This window comes from Protopterus annectens, chromosome 13.part0, assembly GCF_019279795.1.
Source record: "Protopterus annectens isolate FY-2018-M chromosome 13.part0, PAN1.0, whole genome shotgun sequence".
NCBI lineage: Eukaryota > Metazoa > Chordata > Ceratodontiformes > Protopteridae > Protopterus > Protopterus annectens.
The window spans coordinates 339,942,582-339,969,609 of NC_056747.1; the positions used below are offsets into that span (position 1 = coordinate 339,942,582).

Here is a 27,028-nt window from a genome sequence, read left to right on the forward strand (position 1 = left end):
AACATTCACAAGATCTAGAAGCGATTATTTGATTTATTTTTATTTTATTTTACATTTGTTGACCGGGCTAGTCTAACTGGATATATGTCCATTTTCAGTAGAGGCCCGGGGAGAAAAGCTGCAAGATAAACTAAGTGAAAAAAAAAAACTTAAAAATCATTTTAACATAGAACTAGAAGAAGAGTAAAACATATTGAGAGATATACATTGCAAATTACAAAATAAAACCTTGGAAGGATAAAAAGTAAATAAGGTAACTATGTAGATGCATACATTATGTACCATGCTTCTAACAGGTTATAATATGGAAATCAGAGAGGACAAAGCAAAGAGCTTTAGAGCTAGAAAATTTATAGTAAAGTAGTATGAAAAGGAGGTAATTGTATAATAAAGAAGGACAAGTGATGAAAGAGTAATTATGTAAAATATGCAACTAGAGTATAGAAGAAAGAAAAATCTTATGTAAAGAGAATTTAGAAAGAGGATAGTATGGCTAGAGAGAGATGCTTTGTTTAGTAGTAAAGAACTTTGTTTATTAGTAAAGAAAATGTATTTGTTCTAGAGTAGTGTAAAAGGTGGTATTTATAGGTTAAGAAAATAAAATAGTACATATGTAGTCAATAGTGGCAGAAACTTAGGTAAATCTTGTTGGCTAGATCCCTAGTCTGGTTTAGAACAGGGGCACAGCCAGTGTGTTAGGTAAAGTTTCAGTTTGTTTTTAAAAAGTGAGGGAGAGGGGAGAGAGGAAAGATCACTGGGGAGAAGATTCCAAGTTTTTCCAATAGCATTAGAAAAGAGAGATTCTCCAGCCTTGTTATTGGGTTTAGAGGTATGTACAAGGTTTTTCTGAGAGGAACGTAGGGATTTCAGATTTATATATGGTGTGATGAGGGTGGATAGAATAGGAGTAGAAGGTTTATAAAGGGTTTTATGGGCAGTGGTTAGTTGGTGGAGTTTAATCACGTTTTGTAGTTCCAGCCATCCAAGCTGTTTTATATTTATGCAATGGTGGGTTCTGTAGGGGTTACCTGCAGCAAACCTAGCAATATTGTTATAGGAAGTTTCCAGTTTAAGGTTCTTTTTTGAAAGGTTAGTAAAAATTGGTGGTGCATAGAGGAGAGTAGAGATTAGATGAGTGTGTGCTATAGTTGTTCTAGCAGTGGGGGAGAGGAAAGGTCTAATCCTATATAGGGAGCCCAGTTTTTTTGACAGCAATGATTCCTATCATACCTTGCCTACGCCTAGAGTTCCTTTGGTGGGCAGAGGCCTGCCACCAAAACAGGGGACTACCATTCACACTACCCCCTGCCGCCCAAACCTTAACTGATGCATCAGGCTATGCATGGGGGGCTCAACTGGCAAGGAAGTGCATTCAGGGCAAATGGAACCCAAGTGAAATGCACCTGCACATAAATCTACAGGAAATGTTAGCTGTACAGAATGCTCGGACAGCCTTCAAGGACCACATTCTTCCAGGACAACTAATGGTAAAAATGGGCAACACCACTGTCACGTGGTACATAAACAAGCAGGGGGGTACACATTCTTATCCCATCTGCAGACTAGCCATGGCATTGTGGAACACAGCCTTGAGCTACCAAGTGAATCTACAAGCTCAATTCCTGCCAGGAAAACTAAATACACTGGCATACTGCCTAAGCAGAAACCTCATGGACCCACACAAATGGAAACTGGAACAAAGGATTTTCAACATGTTGACAAGCAAGTGGGGGGGGGAGCCCAGAAATGGACCTGTTTGCCTCCCCCAGAACCATCAGTTGGACAGATTTTAGCACAAGAATTCCCCACAGGCTAGCTTGGAAAGTGGGATGCTCTATCCTTCAGCTGGAAAAACCTGTCAGTTTATGCTTTTCCTCCTCTGCCTCTGCTCTCCAAGGTACTACTAAAGATCAAACAGGACAAGCCAAGGACGATTTTAATTGCACCAGACTAGCCACACCAACACTGGTGTACCCCCTCTTGCGCAGTGTCACGCGTGGCCCAATGGCACCTGCCTCAGACTCCTTCCCTGTTGTCTCAACAGGAGAACCAAATTCTGCACCCTCGGCTGCAAACATTGAACCTAGCAGCCTGGCTAATTACCTAAAATCTCCTTTACCATCCCTCAGTAAATCAGTGATGGATATCATTTTAGAGGCAAGGAGGCCTAGTACTAGAAAATCTAATGCTGCAAAATGGAAAAGATTTTGTGCCTGGAATCAATCTCAAGGGATGAGTGTAGCAGTGCCCAATTCACTTCAGATTCTACAATACTTGACTGAGATACTTCGTAAGGGCTTGTCCTTTTCTTCCATCGAAATTCATGCCTCAGCCATTTCAGCTCATTACAGCACTGAGCCCTCTCCCCTCTTCTCTCACCCACTGCTCAAGCAGTTCCTCAGAGGGGTCAAAAATTTAAGGCCACCCAGGAGAGCTCCAACTCCAGCCTGGGACCTTAACTTTGTCCTGGAGAAAACTCACTCTTCCTCCTTTCGAGCCAGCTGCTACTGCAGATTTAAAATTCCTTTCCTGGAAAACAGCTTTCCTTTTAGCAATCACTGCTGCAAGAAGATTATCTGAATTACAGGCCCTTATGGCAGTGGAGCCTTTCGTCATCTTTCATGTGGACAGGGTGTCCCTCAGAACCAATCCCTCCTTCATGCCCAAGATGGTATCCAGTGCGGCCCTTAATCAATCCATTCATTTGCCTGCCTACCTTTCCTAACCCACAGAACAAAGGGGAATGGATACTGCACTCCTTAGATGTGCACAGACAACTTAGATTTTACCTGGATAGGACTAAACCTCAAAGAAAATCTGAACTGCTGGTGGCATTTGCTGCAGGGACATAGGAGAAAGCTATTTCAAAGCAAACCATTTCAAAATGGATAGGCCATTGCATTCATTTCTGCTATAAGCACCATGGAAAACCTATCCCACAGGGCATCAGACCCCCATTCAACCAGGGCTGCATCTACCTCTACAGCCTTTCTCAGGGGCGTTCCTACTAGGGACATCCTAGAAGCTGCTACCTGGAGTTCTGTACATACTTTCACCAAGCATTATCATTTGCCAATTTTCTCTAAATCCAGAGCTGGCTTTGCCACTGCAATTTTGCAGGGTCTTATAGCTGGTCCTAATTCTATTTAAATTCCTCCTCCCAACCTTAGCTTTGGGAATCTATCCAAATTTAATGACTGCAACAGTGAAACACGAACATAATACAGTTGTGTACACTTATCATAAATGTAGATGTTCAAGTGTATTCACTGTTGCAGTCCTGGTTACCCTCCCTCCAGCCCCCTTTCTTCTTTTGGCTATACCTCTACTCTCCCTTATTATGCTGTAAAAGCTTTTTGGTGTATTTGCTTTTTTGTTGGAGGTCTATCCTTGTAATTATAGATTTAATTGCTTCCCATTAGGGGGCACCTGACATCTGGGGCAAGAAAAACTGATGTAATGGCGTCGGCTGCATGTTTTATACCCCTGATGACCTGACGTAATGGAAGAAGGGACAGCATCTGACGCAGGACCCAAGACTTTGTTATTCAGGCCGACTGAGGGCTACTGCAAGCAGATAACCAAAATGTAATGACTGCAACAGTGATTACACTCTAACATCTACATTTATGGTAAGTGTGCACAACTGTACTTTCTTAATGCTCAACATTTATTCCAAGGGCCTTGGCTGACCGTCTCAACAAATTTAATATAGGTACTCTTGGTTGCTACTTTTGCATCTTGGAATAACATAATACACTTTAGGAAAACAGTCTGTTTCGCAAGAATATCTAATAAAATAATAAAAAAAAAAAATAGTGCATGTCAGTAAGCTTAATAAATCATGAGCTTTCGCATAAAAATGCTTTTTTAATTAAATTTAAAAAATCCACAGTATACGTTATATACGCACAATAATCCAGTTACCAATATAATTGATGCAAGCCCCTTTATTTCAGAACAGGTTTAAAGGGGCAGTATTTATTAATGCCAGGTTCATTAGCAGCATTTAACGTAGTAATCCATTCATATTCAGATACCTCAGTTATACTGATGTCACCTCTCCAAACGACGTCTAAAATCCCATCCAGTACTAGAAACTTAAAGCAGTGTGTGTTGTAAGATGAAACATGTTTAGGTAAAGCACTAGTAGTATTAGATTTTTTTAATGTCATGCAGATGTGCAACACTCATGCAATATTGCGTTATTTTTCCCAACGTAAAGTGATATACAAGCTGTACATGTAGTCAAATAGACTAAATTAATAATTTTACAATTAGCATATTGAGAATTCATATCTGTTTAGTAACTAGATGTATAAAACAGCTGGTAGTATCAATGCAGATGTTCTTCGTGTTTCACTGTTGCAGTCATGTTTGGGTTATCTACTTGCAGTAGCAGTCAGTCGGCCTGGTTATCAAAGTCTTGGGTCCTGCGTCCGATGTCCCATCTTCCATGACGTCAGGTAGTCAGGGGTATAAAGCATGCAGCTGAAGCCATTACATCAGTCTTTCTTGCCATGTGGTGCAAGTGCCGGTCAGCCGACTCCTGAAATTTTTGATGTTCTTCGTGTTTCACTGTTGCATTTGGGTTATACTGGCAGGTTGCCCTTAGTCGGCCTGAATTCCAAAGTCTTGGGTCCTGCGTCAGTTGCTGTTGCCTCTTCCCTGACATCAGGTTGTCTGGGGTATAAAAGATGCAGCAGACGCCATTTTATTTAGTCTTTCTTGCCGCGCGATGCCCGAAGCAGAAGCAGTTTGCAAGTGCCAGTCGGCCGACTCCTGAGATTTTCGTGTTCGAATTTGAGAGCCGAAGTCTTCATTAAAAGCTAAGTACCCCATTGGGGAAACTTTTTTCTTGCTCCAGACCGATGTCAGAAAAAGTTAATTGTTTCTCTTGTGGGAAGCAAATACCTCATAAGGACTTTCATTCTAATTGTATTCCTTGCCTAGGCCCTGACCACGACGTTGCTAGTTGTAGGTTTTGTGCTAGATTTAACCAACGCACTATTAAGTGTCGATACGATTTTGCATTAAGCTATTTTGGGCGAAGATTTAATTATACAATGTCGTCGGATAGCCATCAGACTACCGGAGTTCACAAAAAACGAAAGACAGGCAACCGAGATCCAAAACAGACTAAAAAGCTTCTCCTAAGCAAGTTGCCGTTTCACCGGTCCTCAGTGAGGTGCTTTCGCAGCCCTTGACGCCCGCTACTTTAAAGTCGCAGGCCGCTAGCGACTTCCACGTTGAGTTGGCCAGGCCGCTGGAAACTCAAGGTATTGCAGCCTCGAAGATAATTCCCTCAGATGGGTCCGGAGCTGCTGAGCAGGCATCGGCATCTGAAGGTGTATTCAGACCCAAACAATTATATATTAAACCGACTTCAAAGACAAAGGCTAAAACACCTTTAAAGGCAAAGAAACAAGTTCACCAGCCACAAGGACAGGCCTCCATGCCCAAAAAACAGATGCTCAAAATGGCGAAGACTTAATTACCTTGATCAGGGGTTCCCGTCCCTCTCCTGATGAGGCCTAGGCAAGAGACGGACTATGAATCTTCAAATTGGGTTTCCATTTCTTCTGGTTCCTCTTCTGGTCAGGAATATTCTCTTCCCCCTATGAGGATTCTGATGCTGAAGAGTCAATTCCTTCAGCTTCTCCTTCTGAGGACTACTCTTTTGGGGAAACCTTGCATACTATGAGGGAGCACTTCCACTGGGAAAGCCAAGATTTTTCAGAATCTAAGAAAAGGCTCAGACTTCCTTTTACTACCTCAACACAGGCCTCTAGCTATTCCACCTGTGTTAGACATAGTAGAGGATGTGTTCTCGGAGTCTAGTCTGATCTCTGACTCTTTACCTCCAGCTCCTGTTAAGCAGGACAGATACTACAGGGTTCCTGACTCATAAATTCCTTTTCAAAAACCTTACTGCTGACCCAGAAACTATTTCACAGGGTCTGAAAGGGGTCAAGGCTTATACTGCAAAAAACCCTACTCCCTCTGACAGGGATTCTAGGGTAGTGGATAGATGGGGAAAAAAGATTTACACATCTGCTGCTATGGCTATAAGGGCTTTAAATTGCCATTTTCATATGCTCAAATATCAGCAATATATCATGACTCTGCTTAAACAGAAAGTGATGGCAAATTCTGAATGTGCAGAAGAGAAAGAAATGCAGGATTTATTGCATGCAGCTGAACAAGTTGGAAAGCATGCTTTGCAGTGTTGGTTTGATTCTCTGAAGGCCTCCTGCAGGGCCGCTGTTACGGGTTCTGTCATTAGGAGGCATGCTTGGTTAAAGGAATAAAATCTGCCTGACCATGTTAAAGCAAACTTACTTGATGCTCCTTTACAACATGATACCTTGTTTGGTGTTGAGGCAGAAGAAGTGTTAAAGAAAATGGAGGCTAAAGCTAAATCTATGCAAACGGTGAAGGATTTCTTACAGGCACAGCCACCTAGATTTAGCAGACACTGGCCTACAAAGAATTGGTCCTTTCCAGTCTCAGACAGACCTCAGAGGGGCAGATCCAGATGCCCTAGAGGCAGATCACAGCCGCAAGGTTCCTACAGGTCTAAGCAATGGAGTGCCTCTACCTCCAAAGGTGGAGAAGACAAATCACAGCCATACAGGAGACCGTCCCAATGACATCTCCCTGCCTGCACCACGCACTTATCTTCTGGCAGCACCCTTGGGGGGAAAACTAGCACTTTTTTCTCAAAATTGGCACATTATAACCCAAGACAAATGGGTTCTTGACAGTGTCACAAGGCTACAAGTTTCATTTGCATACCCTGCCAAGAGCAAACGGTTGGCGAGACCTGCCAAAAAATCAATGGGCAGAGGCTCAAAAACAAGTCGCTGCTCTCATGGATATGAGGGCAATTCAACAAGTGCCACAGCAAGAGCAGGGACAAGGATTTCACTCAAGACTGTTCTTGGTACCCAGAAAGGGCAAACCATGGAGACCAATACTGGACCTATCTATTCTAAACACTTTCCTGAATATACCAAAATTCAAGATGTTGACCTTACAGCAGCTTCTGCCCATGCTGGGCAGCAAGGCTTGGTTTGTGACTTTAGATCTAAAAGAGGCATACCTGCATGTCCCAATCAGACAATCATGCAGAAGATGCCTCAGATTCAAGGTTGGCTCAAAGTATTACCAATTCTCTGCACTGCCCTTTGGCTTATCTACTGCGCCCAGGGTCTTCACAAAGTGCCTGACATCAGTAATTGCTTACTGCAGACAGAGGAATACAAATATATCCTTACTTGGCCGACTGCCTCATACAAGCAGAGAACAAGGACATTCTACTACAGCATCTGACTTTTGTGATAAAGCTTTTAACATACCTAGGGGGTACACAGTCAACAAAAAGAAATCAAAACTAGTACCCTCTCAAGAGATAATATTCCTGGGTGCAAGCTTAAATACAACTGCCCAGATGGCTTATCTCACTCCAGACAAAGGCAACTGACTACCTATTTCAAGGAAATGGCAACAAAGGCCCAGTTATCTGCAAGAAAAATTCTGCAGGCTTTGGGCTTCATGGCATCCTACATCTTACTAATTCCATATGCAAGACTGCATATGAGGAAAATTCAGTGGTACCTAAAAAGTGTCTGGACACAACGTTGCCACAGTCTGGAAACAATGAATCTGAAGTAGGCAGACTTCATTTGTCTGCAACCTGTGGGTATCGGATCCGACCTCGGATCCGAGCCGGCATTTCAAAAGCTTAGGCTCCGAGCTCCTAGCTCCTCCCTCTTACCCATAACCCCTTGCCAAGCCCTGACTGACCTCAGATTTCGTTTGCCGCTTTTCAAGTTGCGACGGATTCCTAGAGCTCCTGGCGAATTTTTAGTGCAGATAAGTTTTCTGACAAAAAAATTTTTCAAAAATCTTAACTTTTTTAATTTAATTAGTTAGTACTGATTGTGTTAGGCTTTCCTCTCTCTTTTTTTAAACTTTTCTCGGGTTTTGCGTAGTTTGTGTGTGTGTGTTTGTTTTAGGCCTGTTAGGGCTTATGTCTGAAGCCCATAAGGCTGTATTCTCTAAATGTACCGAGTGTGGCCATAAGCTGTCCCCAGCGGATGGCCACACTTCGGTCAAGAATGCTTGGGGTTGAACACCTGTCATCTGGTTGTACCATTTGTGCAGGGTTCAACCCCGAGCTTTGAGGGAGCGGAGGTCGAAGCTGGTGCTGGCGGGACTTCTCCTCCAGATACCGCCGCTTCTGCTCCTTCTACTCAGCAAGCAGTTGCTGTGGGCTCTCCTCCTCCGGCTGGGACTCAACCTCCCTCTAAGATGCCGGAGGAGAGAGAGTCTTCTAGGGAGAGAGAGAAGAAGGAGAGGCACAGGGAGAGGCACCACAAACGGAGAGCTGAAACCTCCAGTTCGGCTCCTCCATCTAAATGGGCCTCCCTGTGCCTTCTAGCTTTCCTCCTCGGCTCCACTCCCTCGGTTCTCTCCTGGGCCAGAGGAGGAGGAGGCTAGCCCTTCAGCGAGGTCCCAGGCTCTCTAGGTCCGCGGTGGCCTCCACCAGATCCACATTCTCTGAGTGAAGCAGATATGGACGGATGATGAGGAAATTCATCCAGGCCCAAATGCAAATGGGAGTGCTCTAGCCCCCATCCGGGAGGCTTTGACCCTTTTTCGCCTTTGGCTCCTTTGACCCATACCATGGGTTCGAGCTGTCGGCGCCGGCAGAGTTGGATCCGGGGTGGGTCGGATCCGATAGGTCGGCGCACCTCGGATCCGTCCCATCCCTTGAGTGCTTGGTGCCGGACCCGACCTCTCGAGCCGAGGACCGAGCCTCGGATCCGAGGGAGCTGGTGTGTCTTCGCTCCGCCCAGGTCGGAGCACACGGTCTCGGATCCGACGGTTTCGCTCGCCCGATCCGCAAGGCCGGATCCAGTGGGGTCGGCTCGGGTTTAGAGAAGCTGGCTCCCCTCGGCCTCGACATTGTGGAAAGGGCACTGTTGAGGACGTCCGACCCCGGTCCCTGCCACGGCTCCATCCCGCACTCCTTGCAGTTGGGCCAGGCTCCCACCAGCCGGTCCCAGGAACAACCCGCCTCGATGTCCCAAGTAGTTCCCTTGGAACATCCAGCTGCGGAAGAGTACTCCTCGGACAGCCCCGATGAAGTACCTCGGAAGCGTAAGTGCAAAGGAGGCACATGGACTCCCCGAGTCCGTCAAGACACAGACTTGGATGAAGGGAAGGCTCCCCAAGATCACCCCCTGAAGACGTCTCATTTGGAGACATTATGGAAATGTTAAGGATCAGGGGGGGGTGGTCTGCCCCCAAGGCTTCCTCAGACGAGTCTGTGTTCTTGGAGGCATTCGAGGCGGGCCCATCTACCTCTTGGGTGTCCCCTCCTGCCGACCCTCTGGTGGACCTTATATCCATCAGAGCGTGGAAGGATCCGGACACCGTTGAGCCTGTACCCAAGCGTCCTGACCGTATCCTTTCCCCTTCGGCGGACCGCACTCACTGGAGCAAAGGCCCCCCAGTAGATGCCATGATGATGGCTGCAGCCACTAAGAGGGAATTGGCCCAGGAGAGTCCCTCTATGCATCCTCTGGGCAAGGAGTCCCGCTCGATGGATCGCATTGGGAAGCGAGTTTTCAGTTCAGCAACCTTCTCTTTGAGAGCGCTGAACTACATGGCACATGTCATCAGGATGCAGCGGGATCTGATTAAAGAATACACTGCATCTCCCCCAGAGTCCATGTCGGGCGAGGATAAGCAGGTATACTCCACCTGAATGGCCACTCTTAGAGCGGTATCTAACACATCTATGCGGCTACTTTCTCACGCTACCGAGGGAGCCGCTAGAGCCAGCGGAGCAGGCCTAGTCATGAGGCGGCAGGCCTGGCTCCGCCACTGTGATTTCAAGAGAGCCCTTCAAGGCGACTTTCGCGAATGCCCCTTTGATGGTTCTGCCTTGTTTGGCAAGACTGTTCGCGAAACACTGGTCCAGAGCGAAAGGACGGAAGACGCTGTCTGCCGTCAGAGTCCGCTTCTCAGCTCCCCAGAGGTCCTTCTCGAAGAACCAAAAGGGACAGAAGAAGATGTGGTTCCGGAAATCGCAGCAGTCCCAACCTGCTCCGGATAACCAGTCCTCCCGTGGCAGAGGAGGACAGGGAGGTCGCCGTCCTAGAGGCAGGGGGGCTCCTAGAAACTTTGGGTCCAGAGAACCCTTCTCGGAGAGACCCACGCAGCAGCCCTGAAGGGTTGCCCGGCTGTCCGTCTCTGGAGGCAGTCGGGGGGGCGTTTCTCGAGGCACCTAACTTCTTGGGAGTCCATTACATCAGACCGTTGGGTGCTTCGCGTGATATCCAGAGGTTATACAATCCCCCTGTACAAAGTTCCCAGATCTCGCAGCCTCCCATATGTTCCACCCGACCAAAGGGAGGCAGCAGCTATCGAAATCGAACAGCTGCTAGAAAAAAGAGCTATCCAGTCGCCCCCAGATCAAACCGGGTCAGAGTTTTACTCCAGGTTCTTTTTGGTGCCAAAGAAAACGGGGGACTTAAGACCAATCTTAGATCTTTCCCAGCTGAACCTGTCAGTAACCAAGCAAAAGTTCGGATGGTCACCTTCAATCTATACTCCCCTCTTGAGGGAGAACGACTGGATGTGCTCCATCGACCTCAAGGACGCGTACTACCACATTCGCATGGACAGACGGTCCAGGAGGTTTCTTCGCTTCCGGCTGGGAGCCAGTCATTATCAGTTCAGGGTCCTCCCCTTTGGTCTCACCTCAGCCCCCAGGATGTTCACCAAGGTTCTAGCGGTGGTAGCGGCCCACCTGAGGCTCCAGGGATTACAGGTCTTTCCGTACCTGGACGACTGGCTCCTGACGGCATCATCAAGGCATCGTCTGTGCTCAGCCAGGGACTACTTTCTTCAACTAGCCCCAAGGCTGGGCATCACGATCAACTGGGAGAAATCTTTACTGCACCCCACACAAGCTATAGATTTCATAGGAGGAAGGCTAAACACCAGGTCAATGCGAGCCTTCCTCACTCCAGACAGAATTGCCAACCTGAAGTGTCATATAGCAGCGGTCCTGCAACCATTTCCGACTGCAGCTTCGGTCCTGAGGGCTCTAGGTTCAATGGCAGCAGCTATCCCGCTTCTCATTCATGCTCGCTTACGCATGCGGGTTCTTCAATGGACCCTTCAGGTTCAGTGGTCCCCTCTCTGTTCCTCTCTCAACACTCCGATAGCGGTCAGCAAAGCGTGCAAGGATTCCCTTCTTTGGTGGCTTCTTTCTCCGGAGCCCCTGACAGGGAGACCTTTTTGTGCTGCATTTCCCCGAGCCACAGTGACCACGGACGCTTCTTGCCTCGGGTGGGGGGGGCATTCTGCAGGAAAGATTGTCCAAGGCACGTGGAACCCCACAGAGACGTTGTTGCATATAAATGTCCTGGAAATGAGGGCGGTGCTCCTAGCGTTGCAAGCACTTCACCACGTTCTTCCTTCAGGGACTATTGCGATTCAGACAGACAACATGTCGGTAGTCTGGTACATCAACAAACAGGGAGGAACCAGGTCCTATCCCCTTTGTCGAGAGGTCATGAGAGTCTGGGAATGGGCAATTTCCACCAAACGCTTTCTGGTAGCAACGCACATTCCGGGAAAATCCAACATCCTTGCGGACAAACTCAGTCGCACCATTCTTTCTCCTCACGAGTGGTCTCTCAATCCTCCGGTAGCGAAGAAGTTTTTTGCCGTTTGGGGGCAACCCTGTTGCGATCTTTTTGCCTCTCCCTCAAACGCCAAATGTGACAATTTCTTCGCTCTGCTTCCCCCACCAGGGGAATTCCTGAGAGATGCGCTGGTGCATGCTTGGCCTCCCGGTCTCCTTTATGCCTACCCTCCACTACCTCTGATGCAGAGGCTTCTGCAGAAAGCCAACAGTTTGGGGAGCAGAATGATTCTCATTGCCCCGTTCTGGCCTCGTCAACCCTGGTTCCCCTTTGTATGGTCTCACAAAATCAATCCATCCTGGATTCTGGATCCGATTCCGGATCTCATCTCCCACCCTTTGGGAATTTCGGTTCCCAATCTACGCACCCTGAAATTGACAGCTTGGCTGCTCCAGTTCCATCCTTGATTAGGACTCCCGGTATCTCGTCACCGGTCAAGGCCATCTTAGTGGCAGCTCATAAACCTTCCACCAGGCAGGTTTATCGGAGTAAATGGAAGAGATTCGCTATTTGGGTGGTTCAGAGAACTTTGGATCCTTTCTCAGCACGTATGTCAGCAGTGCTGGATTTTTTAACAGACCTCTTTCATCAAGGGGCAAGTTCTTCCACGATTAAGGTACAATTGGCAGCCATCTCGCATTATCACATTGGTCATGAGACAGCTCCCCTCATGACGGCGAAATTGTGCAAAACCTTTCTCAAAGGGATTTTTTTTGTTGAGGCCTCCAGTCAAGGAGATTGTACCACCTTGGGACTTATCATTAGTTCTGCAAGCCCTTACTGCTCCTCCCTTCGAGCCTGCAGCTTCTACAGACCTAAAGTACCTTTCCTGGAAGACTGCCTTCTTAGTAGCTATCACTTCAGCCAGAAGAGTGTCTGAACTTCAGGCTCTATGCGTCAAGCCGCCTTACCTTTCTTTCTTTCCAGATAGGGTGTGCCTCAGGACCAATCCATCTTTTCTCCCGAAGGTCTCTTCAGAATCTAATATTAACCAATCAATCAATTTACCTGTGTTTTTTCCCAAGTACTCAAACAAAGGAGAATACAAATTGCATTCCTTGGATGTTCATAGACAATTACGATTTTATATTCACAGAACAGCTGGTCACAGGAAATCAGATCAGCTGTTCGTCTCCTTTGCTAAATTTGCTTTGGGTAAAGCAGTGTCTAAAGTCACACTATCTAGGTGGATTGCTAATTGTATTCTGCAGGCTTATGACACTTCAGGTAGACCTGCTCCTCTGAGGGTTACGGCTCATTCTACTAGGAAAGTCTCCACGTCAACCGCCTTTAAGTCCCGTGTGTCTTTGGATGATATCTGCGCGGCAGCTACTTGGGCCTCGCCTCATACTTTTATTTCTCATTATAAGGTGGATGTTGTTTCCAGGGGAAGAGCATCCTTTGGCTCAGCGGTGCTCCGGAACATCCTTCCATGACGGCCGCCCAAGATTCAGGTAGCTGGGGACTCTGTCCCACAGGTTGCAGACAAATGAAGTCTGCCTACTTCAGATTTAGAAGTTATGTACTCACCATAACGTTCCATCTGAGTAGGTGACTTCATTTGGATGCAACCATCCCCCCCTCCATCCCCCTGACCTTTATAGAGCGAGTATTTATGCTTTTTTTCGTGTACTGTAGTCAGTATTATTTAGGCAAACTCAATCTGAGGTCAGTCAGGGCTTGGCAAGGGGTTATGGGTAAGAGGGAGGAGCTAGGAGCTCGGAGCCTAAGCTTTTGAAATGCCGGCTCGGATCCGAGGTCGGATCCGATACCCACAGGTTGCATCCAAATGAAGTCACCTACTCAGATGGAACGTTATGGTGAGTACATAACTTCTAATTATTGTAATACCCTGCCTGCAACAGGAATTTCGATGGTGGGCAAAGGCTCGTCACCAAAACAAGGGACAGCCATTCTCAATACCCCCAGCCAGGCAGAGCCTAACGACTGATGCATCAAATTATGCATGGGGGGCACACACATGGCAGGAAGAGGCATTCAGGGTACCTGGTCCACAAACCAAAAGCAGCTACATATCGGTCAAAAAGAGATGCTATCTTTTCAAAATGCCCTGACAGCCTTCAAGGACCTACTTCATCCGGGACAACTACTGATAAAGACAGACAACACCACGGCCATGTGGTACATAGACAAGCAGGGGGAACTCATTCTTACCCCCTATGCAGACTAGCCATGGCTTTATGGGACACAGCATTGACTTACCAAAATCATCTGCAGGCACAATTCCTGCTAGGAAAGGAAAATACTCTGGCAGACGAACTAAGCAGAAACCTTCTGGATCCCCACGAGTGGCACTTGGATCCACAAGTCTTCAGCATGATAACAAGGGAATGGGGACGCCCGGACATAAATCTATTTGCCTCCCCTCAAAACAGTCAACTAAGAAGATTTTGCACAAAGACTTGTCACAGATAAGCTTGGAAAGTGGATGCCTTATCTTTCAACTGAACAAACCCATCAGTATATGCCTTTCCTCCGCTGCCTCTCCTCCCCAAGGTACTCATAAAGGTCAGGCAGGAGAGACCAAAAATGATTGATTGCCCCAGACTGGCCACGCCAGTACTGGTATCAGATCTTAAGGAACTTGTCCCAATGCCCAGCCTGGACCTTACCTCAAATACCTCATCTACTGTTCCAGCAAAACAGTCGGATTCTGCACAGCCAACTCAGGACCCTAAACCTGGCAGCATGGTGGATAATGTAGCCATACAAAACCACGCCTCTCAGTAAAGCTGTGATGGATGTTATTTTAGAAGCCAGAAGGCCTAATACTAGAAAATCCTATGCTGGGAAATGGCATAGATTTTGCGCTTGGAACCAAGCTCAAGGAACTGATACAGCTGTCCCAAATATTCCTAAGATTTTGCAATATTTAACTGAGATGCTGGACAAAGGCCTATCTTTTTCATCAATTAAAATCCATGCCTCTGCCATTTCGGCTCATTACAATACAGAGCCACCACTCTTTTCTCATCCTTTAAGGCAGTACCTCAGAGGAGCCAACAACTTAAGGCTTCCAAGGAGAACGCCAACACCTGCATGGGACCTCAATTATGTCTTGGAAAAACTCACCTTACCTCCTTTTCAGTCAGCTGCCACTGCGGACATAAAGTTCTTATCTTGGAAAACATATCTGCTCCAAGCAATAACTTCTGCAAAGCGAGTTTCAGAGCTACAGGCTCTCATGGCTTTGGAACCCTTTATCATTTTCTATCCAGACAGGGTCTCTCTGAGAACAAACCCTACATTTATGCCTAAGGTGGTATCCAGTGTAGCCCTTAACCAAACAATTAGTTTGCCAACTTTTTATCCAAATCCACAGAACAATGGGGAGCAAGTTCTGCATTCTTTGGACGTACACAGACTACTTAAATTCTGCTTGGACAAAACTAAAGTTTTCAGAAAGAGCAATTACTAGTGGCATATGCCACAGCTTCACAAGGAAAGGCCATCTCCAAGCAGACTATTTCAAAGTGGATAGGTCACTGCATTCGTTTCTGCTACTCACAACATGGCAAACCAGTGCCTAAGGGCATTAGGCCACATTCAACCAGAGCTGCAGCCACTTCTGCAGCCTTTCTCAGGGGAGTACCATCCAAAGACATTTTGGAGGCTGCTACTTAGAGTTCAATGCATACCTTTACAAAACATTGCAATCTGCCTCTTTAATTCCAGGGCAGGCTTTGCCACTGCAGTTCCGCAGGGCCTCATAGCCACCCCTAATGCTGTTTAGCTCCAGCCTCCCAACCATAGCTTTGGGACTCAACCCAAATGTAATGACTGCAGCAGTGAAACATGAAGAACATAGTACAGATGTCCTTCAAGGATGCATCTGCAGTCCTTACAAATGGGTTGTCCTGTCGTCAGGCAGCCCTTCGGTCGGCCGGATTCCAAAGTCTGGGTCTGGCCTCGGCTGGTGTCGCACTTCACCCGACGTCATAGCGGCAGTTCTTCGGGTATAAAGGCATCAGCCGACGCCATTTTCCTCGGTCTTTCTTGCCGCGTGGCGCCCGAAGCAGAAGCTGTTCGCAAGTGCCGGTCGGTCAGAACCAGAGATTACTACTACAAGTACCGAAGACTTCTAAAAGCTAAGTACCCCGTTGGGGACTCTTTCTTGCGTCAGCCGATGTCAGAAAAAGTGAATAACTGTTTAACTTGTGGGAAACAAATACCTCATAAAGATTTCCACCCTTACTGCTTACCTTGCGTAGGCCCAGACCACGACGTAGCAGCTTGTCTAGCCTGTGCTTCTTTCAATCGACGGACGCTTAGACGTCGGTCGGAATTTGAAGAGTTTTTCGGCTCCGATTTTGCTTATATTATGCCGTCGGATACTCCGACTGCGCAAATTTCTAAAAAACGCAAGGAAAAGGACCGACACTCGCGGTCCACGGTTTCGGTCAAAACCGCGGTTAAGCCAACCGCGAGTGTCTCGGTTTCGGCTGAAACCGAGTCCATGGTTCTTCCTTCGGCCGAAAGCTTGCCACTTACCGAGGCCTCATCCAGCCAGGCTGAATCTGCTACTGAAATCCCACCTGCTCTTGCAGGTTCACAGGATTTATCTGATACTATCCCTTTGGATATTTCTACCCCTGCACGTGGAGCTGCTAGGCCTCCTGCATCCATGTCTATTAAGGCCTTTGCCAGGGCTAAAGCAGCAAAATCTGCCAAATCGGTGCCTGCTAAGACCCCCTCTCACAGGCCTAGTCCCAGTTCACAAATACTTAGTCTAGCAGAGGATCTCATTTCTTTGATCCAGGGATCCCAACCACATCCAGACAGGGCCTCTCACCCACCTCCATAGAAGAGGACTAGAGTAGTGCCCCCTGAGCCAGTTTCTTCAGATGGATCCTCTGATGAGTCAGATAATTCAAACCCTCCAGAGGGCCCCTTTTCTCCTTATGAGGACTCTGATGCAGAAGACTCCATTCCTTCTGCCTCTCCGCCTGAGGAATTTTCTTTTGGGGAAACCTTGCATGCTATGAGGGAACAATTTCAATGGCAGGGCCAGGATTTTTCAGACTCTAGGAAAAGGCTTAGAACCTTTTTGCATTTGCCACAGCATAGACCTTTAGCCATTCCTCCAGTACTTACTGTTGTGGATGATGCTTTTAATGATGCTTGTACTGCTCCTGATTCTCTTCCTCCGGCCCCTGCTAAGCCCGATAGGTACTACAGGGTTCGGACACACATTATCATTTGTATAAGGCCCTTTGCAGATCCTGAAACTATCTCCCAGGGACCCAAGGCTGTAGCAGCTTCTACCAAAACCCTCCCTCTGAAAGGGAATCTAGGGCCTTGGAGAGATGGGGTAAAAAGTTTACACTTCTGCTACTCTTTCAGCTAGGGCCTTGAACTGTCAATTCCACATGATTCAGTATCAGGAATTTATGTTAGACCAATTAACTAAAAACTGTCCTCGGATGAACCATTAGACAAAAAATCTGTACAGGAAATGGTACATAACATTCAGCAGGTCAGTAATCATTCCTTAAAATGCGGCTATGATGCACTGGAGGCTTCCTTTAGATCAGCCATGACTGGCACAGTGATCAGAAGACATGCATGGTTGAAAGAGCAGTCCTTACCAGACCATGTTAAATCAAAGCTCCTAGATGCTCCCATGGATAAGCTCAATTTGTTTGGCTCCCCTGCGCAGCAGGTGCTGAAGAAGGTGGAAGACAAAGCAAAATCTGTTCAGACAGTCAAGGATTTCTTGCAGGTCCAGCCTCCAAGGTTTAGCAGGAACTGGCCTTCCAAGAATTGGTCCTTTCCAGACACCTCCAGAGCTCCGAGAGGCAGGAATAGGCGCTCAAGAGGCAGGGGTCAATCCAGAGGTGCCTACAGGGGACGTCAGTGGCAGGCTGACAACCAGCGAGATACAGCCACAGATCCAGCCACCACCACTTCCACAGGACAATCACAGTGACTTGGCTCTGGCACCGCCTACCAGGGAACAACTAGAAGCACCCTTAGGCAGGAAGCTAGCCTTATTTTCAGTAAACTGGCATTACATCACAGGAGACGAATGGATTTTACAGACAATAGACCAAGGTTACAGGTTTCACTTCCATACTCTACCAAGGAAGAGAGGAATGCCAAACCTACCTCCAAATCAGAAGACAGAAGCTCTAGAACAAATAACTCACTAAGGATGAGAGCTATAGAAAGGGTACCATCTATGGAACAAGGGTAAGGATTTTACTCCAGACTCTTCCTGGTACGAAGAAAAGAAAACCAGTGGAGACCTATTCTCGACCTGTCCGCTTTAAACACATACCTCATTGTTCCAAAATTCAAAATGCTGACCTTACAGCAGCTTCTTCCCATGCTGGGCAAGGAGTCTTGGCTGGTAACTCTAGATCTCAAGGAGGCATACCTGCACGTCCCCATACGACCAAATTGCAGAAGATACCTCAGATTTCTTGCAGGATCAGAGCATTATCAATTCTCAGCATTGCCCTTTGGCTTATCTACTGCGCCCAGAGTATTCACGAAATGCCTGGCATCAGTAATTGCTCATTGCAGGCTTCAGGGAATTCAAATTTATCCTTACCTGGACGACTGCCTGTTACAAGCGGACAACAAAAACAAATTAACAAAAGATTTGGAAAGGGTCATTCATCTACTACAAGCCCTGGGATACACAGTCAATATAAAAAAGTCAAGGCTGATACCATCCCAAAGGCTAACCTTCTTGGGTGCAGATTTGGACACATCAAAACAAATGGCATTCCTGACAGTAGAAAAACAGAAGCAACTCCCTCTCTACTTCATGGCATTAACAAAGCAGGACCAGCTAACAGCAAGAAAAGTCCTGCAAGCTCTCGGTTACATGGCATCCTGCATAATATTGATTCCACATGCCAGACTACATATGAGGAAGTTACAGTGGTACCTAAGGAATCTATGGTCTCAGCACAAGCACAGCCTAGAAACCCAGATTCCAATAATTCCATGCCTGAAACAAGAATTCCAATGGTGGGCTCAGGCCTGTCAATCAAACAAGGGACTGCCCTTCCACAGCACTCAACCAAGCCAGACCACCACAACAGACGCCTCAGACCTCGGTTGGGGGGCGCACATGCTGGACAAGTGCATACAAGGCTTATGGACTCAAGACCAGCTGCACCTACACATAAATCAAAAGGAAATGCTGGCAGTAAAACTGGCAATTCAGGCATTCAGACCATTTCTTCAACAGGGTCAACTGCTGATAAGGACGGACAACACCACAGTTATGTGGTACATCAACAAACAAGGAGGCACACATTCATACCCTCTATGCCGGATGGCAATGGACCTCTGGAATGTGGCACTGAGCTTCAACATTCAGCTTCAAGCAATTTTTGTGCCAGGAAAAGAAAATATACTAGCAGACATCCTAAGCAGAACTACCACGGATGCCCACTAATGGATGCTGCATCCGGACATCTTCAAAACCATTACAGGGAAATGGGGACTACCAGAATAGACTTATTTGCATCCCCACACAATCACCAACTGAGAAAATTCTGCACAAGGACGTACCACCCACTTGCTTGGAAAGTGGACTCCCTATCTTTCAGTTGGAAAAACCTGACAGCATATGCATTCCCACCTCTTCCTTTGATGCACAAGGTGCTATTGAAGATCAAAGAAGACCGTCCAAGGATCATCCTGATAGCTCCAGTCTGGCCAAGGCAACATTGGTACCCATTACTGAGGAGCATGTCTCAGGAACAAATATGGCCTCTGCCCCTAGTTCCCTTGCTGTTAACACAGAACAACTTCAAAACCCTGCATCCAAACCTGAAAACACTGCAGCTGGCTGCCTGGAACATTGCATAAGACCAAATAACCCAGATTTATCTCAAAGGGTTAAAGACATTATCTTGGAGGCTCGCAGACCCTCAACAAGAAAAAAAAAATTATTCAGCAAAATGGAAAAGATATCTCATTTGGAGTACTGCAAAAGGAGAGAATGTGTCCCTGGTAAACATAGCTAACATCCTGGAATAATTGGCAGAGCTCTTCCACAACGGCCTGTCCTATTCTTCCATTAAGATTCATGCATCAGCTATTTCAGCAGAATACAACTTGGATCCTCCAGTCTTCTCGCATCCTCTGTTCAGGCAGTTTCTGAGAGGGATTAAAAATGTAAAGCCACCTAGGAAGCCACCATTGCCAGCATGGGACTTGAACTATGTGCTAGAAAAGTTGACACTCCCTCATTTCGAGCCAGCAGCAACAGCAGAATTACAGTACTTATCATGGAAAACTGCTTTCCTGCTTGCAATCACTTCAGCAAGAAGGGTATCTGAGCTACAGGCATTAATGGCAGTACAGCCCTTCCTGATCTTCCATCAAGATAGTGTCCATGAGAACTAATCCTTCTTTTATGCCAAAGGTGGTCTCCAGGGTATCTTTAAATCAAGCTATCCGCCTACCAACATTCTTCCCCAACCCACAGAAGAGGGGAGAAAAAGGCTGTTGCATACCTTGGATGTACATAGACAATTACGCTACTACCTGGACAGGACCAAGAGCAATAGAAAGACTGACCAGCTACTGGTAGCATATGCGACAGGAATGGAAGGAAAAGCAATTTCAAAACAGACAATCTCTAAGTGGATAGGAAATTGCATTAGATTTTGTTACTCCTACCATGGGAAGAAAACTCCAGAAAACATCAGGCCTCACTCTACAAGGGCTACAGCCACTACCACAGCTTTCTTACGAGGAGTGGCTACCAAGGACATTTTAGAGGCTGCTACTTGGAGCTCCGTGCATACATTTGCCAAGCATTATAATTTACCTTTATACTCCAGATCCCGAGCAGGTTTTGCCACTGCTGTTTTGCAAGGGATCTTAACTACACCATAATCTTATTTCTCCTCCTCCCCCAGTTTGGCTATGATATTCTACCCATTTGTAAGGACTGCAGATGCATCCTTGAAGGACATAGTACAGTTTTGTACCTACCATAAATGTAGATGTCCGATAGGCATGCATCTGCAGTCAGGATTACCCACCCTCCTTCCCCTCTGTGGTACTCCTAGGGTATTTGCCCATCTTGTAGCTAGCTGGGGGAATCTATTATGGTGTATTTGTTTGTATATATGTACATACATGCTTATTTTTTGTTTGCTCTCTACTATTTGGAACCATTTGCATTTATCCAAATTTAGCCTTCCTAGAGGGCACCTGGCATCTGGGGCAAGAAACACTGAGGAAAATGGCGTCGGCTGATGCCTTTATACCCGAAGAACTGCCGCTATGACGTCGGGTGAAGTGTGACACCAGCCGAGGCCAGACCCAGACTTTGGAATCCGGCCGACCGAAGGGCTGCCTGACGACAGGACAACCCATTTGTAAGGACTGCAGATGCATGCCTGTCGGACATCTACATTTATGGTAGGTACAAAACTGTACTTTTTGTACACTTAACATAAATGTAGATAGTGTATTCACTGTTGCAGTCCAGGTTACTCACCCGCCATCCCCCTTATTTTTGCTGTAACTTATCTTTTCTTCTCTAATCTATACAACCTAGATGGTGTATTTGTTTATAGAGGTAGGTAAAACTTATTTTGGTGCATGTATGTTTTATTTACCTAATTTTAGCCTACCCTTTTGTGGGTACCTGACATCTGGGGCAAGAAAAACTAAAAATGGCGTCGGCTGCATCTTTTATATACCCCCTACGACCTGACTTCAGGGAAGAGGCGACAGCAACCGACGCAGGACCCAAGACTTTGGAATTCAGGCCGACTGAGGGCAACCTGCCAGCAAGATAACCCAAATGTAATGACTGCAACAATGAATACACTCGAACATCTACATTTTATGGTAAGTGTACACAAGTGTACTTTTTCGAGTTTCAGAACTGAAGTCTTCAACTAAGCTAAGTACTCCGTTGGGTAACCTATTTCTTGCTCTAAACCGGATTTAGTAAAAGTTAAGTTGTACTTCTTGTGGAAAGCTAATACCTTATAAAGATTTTCATTCGTACTGCATTCCTTGCCTAGGCCCAGACCACGACGTACCTCACTGTCAATTTTGTGCCTTATTCAAACCTAGTACTATTCATCTTGTGTTTATTTACGCTTTTAAATATTTTGGTACTCTGTTCAATTATCCAGAAATGGCTTCAGTAAGCCACCCGACTACCGACATTTTGAAAAAATGCAAAGATAAAGACAGACCGCATAGGTCCAAAGCTGCTGACGACGCTTCTAAGCCAGTCGCCAGTTCGCTGGTTCTCATTGAGGTGCTTTTGCAGCCCCTGATACCTGCTACTTCAGATTTGCAGGCCTCTAATGAGACCCATTCAGAATCCGGTATGCCGCAATATGCTTATTCGTCTGTGGAACCTGCGGATGTCTCTACCTTGGATGGGTCTGGAGCCGCTGTGCAGGCACTGGTTTCTGGGGGCGTATTCAGGCCTACTGACTTGCATATTAAACCGATGCCATCTTCTTCCTCAAGGCCTAAAACTCGATCCATACTTGGAAAACAGACACCCAAACCGCATGGGCAGGCCCCTATGCCTGAAAAACAAATGATAAAAATGGCTGAAAACCTTATTACTCTAATCAGGGGAAGCCACTAAGATACCTAGGACTGATTTCCCTTCTGATTCTTCTGATCATGGACACTGAAATTTCTGTTTCTTCTGATGAACAGGATTTATCCTCCTCTGCCTATGAGGATTCTGATGCAGAGGACTCCATTCCCTCTGCTTCCCCTCCAGAGGATTTCTCTTTTGATGAAACCTTGCATACTCCTAAGGAGCATTTTCGCTCTGAGAGCCAGGATTACTCTGACTGCGAAAAAATTCTTGGGGATTTCTCACTCCTGTCCCAACACAGGCCTTTGGCCATACCTCCTGTATTGGACATTGTTGATTGTCTTGTCAGAATCTAGCTTGGCCCCTGATTCCTTTACCTCCTGCTCCCAGAAAACTTGATAGATATTACAGGGTTCCTGACTCTCTCAAGTTCCTTTTTAAAAATCCCACTGCAGATCCTGAGATTATTTCACAGGGACCCAAGGACATTAAGGCTACTACTGCCACAATTCCTACCCCTAACTCCTCTGATATAGATTCCGGGGCACTGGATAGATGGGGTAAGAAGGTATACTTCTGCAGCCTTGGCCATTAGGGCCTTAAACTGCCAGTTTCATATGTTAAAGTATCAGCAGCATATTATTGGATTGCTTAAACAGAAAATTTTGTTGATTCCTGACTGTGCTGAAAACAAAGATTTACAGGATTTAATGCATTCTGCTGAACAAGGTGGAAAATATACTTTGAGATGTGGTTTTGATTCTTTAGAGGCATCTTGCAGGGCTACTGTCACTGGGTCTGTACTTAGAAGGCATGCTTGGCTTAAGGAGCAATCTTTGCCAGATCATTTTAAAGCTAAATTGCTGGATGCTCCTTTAAACCAAGACCGCCTGTTTGGCAGCAAAGCATTAGTGGTACTTCAATAGATGGAGGAAAAAGCTAAATCTATGCGAACTGTTTAAGATTTCCGGCAAGTACAGCCTCCCAGATTCAGTAGGCATTGGCCCTCTAAGAATTGGTCCTTTCCTGCCTCTTCCAGGCCTTCAGTCTGAACCCAGAACCAGCAGAACCCTTAGGTTTCAGTCCCAAGGTATTCACAGGAATAAGCAGTGGGGGGATCCCACTTCCAAAACAGGAAGTAGTCAGACTCCCCCCTATGGTAAACTGTCTCAATGACTTAACTTTAATCCTTCCAAGCCCTGCGCAACTGACTGTTCCTTTAGGGGGAAAGATTGCCCTGCGGGCTAAAAATTTGGGAATTCATTACCCAGGACAAATGGGTTTTAAATAGTTTCCCAAGGATACAGATTCCACTTCCACTTCTTACCAACCCCATACATTTGGCCAGATCTACCCCCAAATCAGTGGACAACACCACTGTTATGTGGTACATAAACAAGCTGAGAGGAACCCACTCATATCCTCTCTGCAGATTAGCCATGGCTTTGTAGAAAGCAGCCTTGAGCTACCAAGTGCACCTACAGACTCAATTCCTGCCAGGAAAGCTTAATACACTGGCAGATGACCTATGCAAAAATATCATGGACCCACATGAGTGGAAACTGGAACCAAAGATATTCAACATGTTGAGAAACAAATGGCGTAGCCCAGAGATATACCTGTTTGCCTCCTCCCAGAACTACCAATTGGACAAATTCTGCACAAGGACTCTGACAAGCTTGGAAAGTGGATGCCCTGTCTTTCACCTGGAAAAACCTATCAGTTTATGCCCCCCCCCACTGACTGTCCTTTCCAAGGTGCTACTAAAGATCAAACAGGACAAACCAAGGAAATTCTGATTGCACCAGACTGGCCCCGCCAACACTGGTACCCCCTCTTGCGCAGTGTCACTGCTGGCACCATGGCACCTGCCTCAGACTCCTGCCCTGCTGTCCCAGCAGGAGGGCCAGATGTTACACCCACAGCTTCAAACCCTGAACCTGGCAGCCTGGCTAATTACCTAATCTATCCATTACCATTCCTCGGTAAGCAAGTAATGGATGTCATTTTGGAGGCAAGGAGGCCTAGTACTAGAAGATCTTATGCTGAAACATGGAGAATATTCTATTCCTGGAGCCAAACTCAGGGGATGACGACAGCAGCGCCCAATTTACCTCAGATTCTTCAATACTTAATTGAGATGCTTCACAAGGGCCTTCCCTTTTCCTCCATCAAAACTCATGCCTCAGCCATTTCAGCTCATTATAATACAGAACCACCCTCTTCTCTCATCCACTGCTGAAGCAGTTCCTCAGAGGGGCCAAAAACTTAAGGCCACCCAGGAAAGCCCCTACTCCAGCCTGAGACCTTAACTTTGTATTGGAAAAGCTCACTCCCTTTTTTTGAGCCAGCTGCAAGTGCAGAGTTGAATCTCCTTTCTTGGAAAACTGCCTTCCTTCTAGCCATCACCTCGGAAGAAGAGTGTCTGAATTACAGGCTCGTATGGCAGTGGAGCCTTTCATAATCTTTCATGCGGGCAGGGTGTTCCTCAGGACCAATCCTTGCTTCATGCCCAAGGTGGTATCCAGTGTGGCCCTTAATCAGTCCATTCATTTGCCAATCTTCTTTTCTAATCCACAGAGCAAAGGGGAACGAATACTGCACTCCTTGGACGTTCACAGACAACTTAGATTTTACTTGGACAGGACTAAACCTCAGGAAATCTGAATAGCTGCTGGTTGCATTTGCTGCAGGGGCAGAGGGGATGGTCATTTTAAAGCAACCATTTATAAGTGGATAGTCCACTGCATTCTTTTCTGCTATAAGCACCATGGAAAACCCACCCCACAGGGGATAAGACCACATTCAACCAGGGCTGCATCGACCTCTACAGCCTTTCTCAGAGGTGTCCCTACCAGGGACATCCTAGAAACTGCTACCTGGAGTTCTGTACATACCTTCGCCAAGCATTACCACTTGCCAATTTTTTCTAAATCCAGAGCTGGCTTTGTCTCTGCAGTCTTGCAGGGCCTTATAACTGGTCGTAATGCTATCTAATTACCTCCTCCCATCCTTAGCTTTGGGAATCTAGCCAAACGTGATGACTGCAACAGTGAAACATAAAGAACATAGTACAATTGTGTACACAGCATAAATGTAGATGTTTGAGTGTATTCACTGTTGCAGTCCTGGTTACCCTCCCTCCAGCCCCCTGACCTCTATTGACTATACCTCTATTCTTGTTTGCTATGCTTAAAGCTTTTTTGTGTATTTGCTTTTTTGTTGGAGGTGTAACCTTGTGTACAATTGCTTCCCATTATGGGGGCACCTGACATCTGGGGCAAGAAAAACTGATGTAATGGCGTTGGCTGCATGCTTTATACTTCTGACTACCTGACGTCATGGAAGATGAGATAGCATCCGACGCGGGACCCAAAACTTTGATAATCACGCCGACTGAGGGCTATTGCAAGCAGATAACCCAAACGTAATGACTTCAGTGAATACACTTGAAAATGTACATTTATGTTAAGTGTACACAACTCTACTTTGTAATATTTGCATTCCGTACATGGAAAGGTACCCTTGACGGCCTGCAAGCACATCCTAATGATATTAAAATTAACTGAAACAGGCAATTTGTAATACATTTTTCAGTTTAAGTTGTTTTTATTTTTAAAAATTATTCTAGGGTTCAGACTAACGATTTGTCTGGTATCAAGTGATGTAGTCCAAATCGGCCAATTATCCTTTATGATCATTATTAATTTAACATTACTTGAATAGGTCATGATATAAGGAGCAAATTTATTGTTTTTAGTATTAATAACAGATGCCCTCTGTCTCCCTACAGACCCAGTAAGGTGACATAGCATCATTTCAACATTAACTGCTTTTAGTGCAGTGATATCTTTCTTATGCCTATACTCCTGCTGTAAAAAGTCCTTATAAATAATAGTTGGCTTTAATGTCAAACACTCAAGTTTTCAGGGGTTCAACCCTCCCCCCTATAAAATGGTTAAATCTGCTCTGTCTGATGAGAGAAAATGCCCCCCGCTGAAGTCTTCCCAGGGCTTTGTTGGAGCCGCCTTATAAACGACAAAAGATCTCTGATAATAGTACCCAAGTACCTTACTAAACACTTGGTTTATAAGGCCCAATGCCAGTTATTTCAGCAGTTTTATATAGGGAATACGGATTGGCATTTTAAGGACAGAACTGGAGAACATTTTTGTGACATTAGACAGGGAAATGAGTTAAACTCACTAGTGAAGCACTTTCTGGATTTATGTACAGAACATAGTTTTAGATACAAGGTAGTGCAAAGTATAGTGGTAGGAAATGGGCTAGGAGATATAAAAAACATAACTGAGAATAGGGAGTTGTGCTGCATTTTGAATTTACAAGCAGACAGAGGCATGGGATTGAATGGTAAAGTATCTTTAAGGCCTAACCTTAAGCAGAGAAGACCTTGCTGCACTAAAAGATTGGTTGATTAGTTAAACTGAGCGTCAATGATTAATTACAGGGCTATGTCTGCTGTTTTTATACTGTGAATTTTATGGTCTGTTGAAACAACTTTGCAAAAAAACTTTTGTGTTTTTAACAGAGCAGGTTATATATATAATTATAGTGACCTTTCGGTTACTGATACTTTTTTTGACCTGTTCACAAAAGGTTTTAAGCATGTTCCACAAAGAAACAGTAATATTGCTAAGGTCATTTTGGACCTTAAGATGTTTATTAGAAAGCTTAATTTGGAAAATTTACTTGGAACCACTACACA

General features: G+C 45.9%; 1 protein-coding gene across 1 annotated transcript in view; it reads left to right on the top strand.

Annotated features, from left to right (window-relative positions):
• Positions 1 to 27,028, top strand: part of UPF1 (UPF1 RNA helicase and ATPase) — a 3,097,516-nt gene that overhangs the window by 1,506,317 nt on the left and 1,564,171 nt on the right. The window lies entirely within an intron of this gene.